Here is a 2,887-nt window from a genome sequence, read left to right as displayed (position 1 = left end):
TTCCATTCCATAACACATGTGTGATGTCTTCATATGAGCTTATTATATGTAAGAGAAATAAGATTAGTCAAGTTATGTTCTAAAACCATGCTTTTAAGTTGAAAATGCGTCTCTGACTATTATGTCCTTTCAACCTCTGAGTTTCCTTGTGGGTTACGGCAGATATTTAATCATCTTTGTCTCTATTCTCAGTGGAACTTGATATTAAAACTCTCTGTGGATTCTCTGTTTCAAAATAAAACAATATGCCTTTTGGACAAGTACACGACATACACAATTGTTGATGTGCCCTAAACCACATGCAACTTCTACGGCCACTTTCACAGGACCACCATGGTATGCATAGTAATGTCAAATGGGCGGGCTATGAATGGGTGGCCCGTGTCCAAATAGATATGGTCCGAAATGGACAGGTCCATATTGAACCATAAATATTTTTTGTCCAAATGGGCGAACCAAACTCTATACATGGCCAAATTTAGGCTGAACCAGTTGGGCAATGGGCGGCCCAATAAGCTTAAATGTCTAGAGTTGGGAAGTTGGGGGAAACACGATCTTTTTTCGCAGTCTCGTTCTTCTGCGATACCTCTTCCTCGTCTTCTTCCTCGTCTACGTTCTTCTTCGGTTCTCCTTTGATTCCTTCGATTCTCCTTCGACAATAAGTGCAATCATTGCCATGATCTCTACAACATAGATCTAGGTAGGAATGGAACTAGTACTTTGCTTAGGCCTTCGAAACGGTGTTCAAAGACTCCTGGAAGTACACCTGGTAGTAATAGGAAGCTGGATATGATGGTCTTCCGGGAGATGATGGCTATTGCTATAGTAGAGCATAATCTGCCTTACGCATTTGTCGAGTATAGAAGGGTGAGAGATGCTCTTGCATATGTGAATTCAAGTATTGAATTTTGGAGTAGGAACACAGCTGTATCTGATGTGCTTAAGATTTTTGAGAGGGAGAAAGCCCATCTTAGGAAGGTGTTGAGTGAAGTTCCTGGTAGGCTCAGCTTCACTTTTGATCTTTGGAGAGCAATCACAGTAGAGGGTTATTTGTGTTTGACAGTCCACTATCTTGACGCAAACTGGAAGCTACAAGCGAAGATAGTAACATTTTGTGTGTTTCCTCCACCTCACACTGGTGCGAAACTAGATGTTTTGGAATATTGGAAAAATAATAAAGCTCGGTTTAAGGAGTTGTCTCGTATGGCGTGTGATGTTTTTTGCATCCTCATGACAATTGTATCTTCAGAGTCATCTTTTAGTGCTGGAAGCCGGGTCCTTACTAAGTACAGAAGCCGACTACTACCATCCAATGTACAAGCTCTCATATGTACAAGAAATTGGCTCTGTGGGTTTGAACCAATGAGTAAGTCGTCTCATCTAGATTTCATGGTGATTCTGTTATGTGAAATGCTTAGTTTGGGGATGAACTTGTACTTGATGCTTAGTTAGGGGATGAACCGATGTTATGCTCTGATTTTTTCTTCTTGGTGTTGTGAGAAATGGTCTGATTTTTGCTTGATGTTGTTGTGAAAAATGCTCTGATTTTTGCTTGATGTTGTTATGCGAAATGCTCTGATTTTTGCTTGCTGTCTTTGCCTAGATTTATATGAAATCTTTGCTTGTTTCTGTTATGTATATATAGTCATTTGGTTTGATTCCAGTCTCATATCTTTTGCTTGTTGATATGTTAGGTGATTCCGAAGATGAAGATGAGGAGAATGAAGGTGAAAATAAAGAAGAAGGAGAACAAGAACAAGAAGATGGTGGAAGAAAGAAGAAGAAGAAGGTGGTGACCAAGTGAAGAAATGAAACTCTCTTTGTTATAAAACAATGTTGTGAACTTGTGATTTGTGAACTTGTGAACTGATGTATTTTCACTTTTCAAATGCTGTGTGAACTTGTGTGTTTTTTTATCACTTTGAACTTATCTTGTGTGTTTTTTTATCACTTTGAACTTATCTTTTGAATTTATCTTGTGTTTTTTATAACTTTGAAACATGAAGTTTAAAACATAAAGCTTGAGTATATCATATTTAAAAATATTTTGAACTTTATATGGCATCTTTAAAATTGAAAACTTAAGAATCTTTGCAACTTTAGAACTAAAAAAAATAGATAAAAAATAAATAAATATGTTGTTTACATTAAGTGGGCATATGGGCTGTCCATGGATAACCCAACAATTCATGGTCCTATTTGGTTATGGTCTCATTTGGACATGGTTCTATTTGGGCTTCGACCAAAAATGTCCAGCAAAAAATAAATCCCATTTGGACACACCCAAACCCGCCAAACCCGCCCATTTCTTGAGCTCCAAATGTACCCAAAAGTCTCCAAAAACTCCATGTGGTACTCCAATACCTAATAGAGACATATGTATGCAAAATGCAACCTAGACATGGCTAAATCCTAATCTATATGATGAAAATGCACATGAATAAATGGATAAAACAATGTGAATATGCAAGATATCAATGGTTCTATTTGGGCTTCGACCAAAAATGTCCAGCAAAAAATAAATCCCATTCGGACACACCAAAACCCGCCAAACCCGCCCATTTGACATCTCTTGGTATGCATTATATTTTGATTTTATTGACATGATGCATCCTACACTATTGTCTTCTTTTATCAACTTTATTATGTGTTTGCATTATTGTTGTGTATAATAATATACTAGGTGATGACCCGCGCCCTGCGCGGGGTGAGTAGACTAAAAAAAAATTATAAATTTAATCAATAGATATTGAATAGGTTAAAGCAATAGTGAGATATTATACATGGTTTAGATTTAGGAGTTCAATCCGGCAAAACCGAACCGAAATAGAAAAAATGTTTTGAATTTGGTAATACCGAATATACCGAATGGATGTTATTTTTTTTT

Source organism: Brassica oleracea, unplaced genomic scaffold (assembly GCF_000695525.1).
Source record: "Brassica oleracea var. oleracea cultivar TO1000 unplaced genomic scaffold, BOL UnpScaffold00948, whole genome shotgun sequence".
NCBI lineage: Eukaryota > Viridiplantae > Streptophyta > Magnoliopsida > Brassicales > Brassicaceae > Brassica > Brassica oleracea.
Note: the sequence above shows the minus strand (reverse complement) of the source record.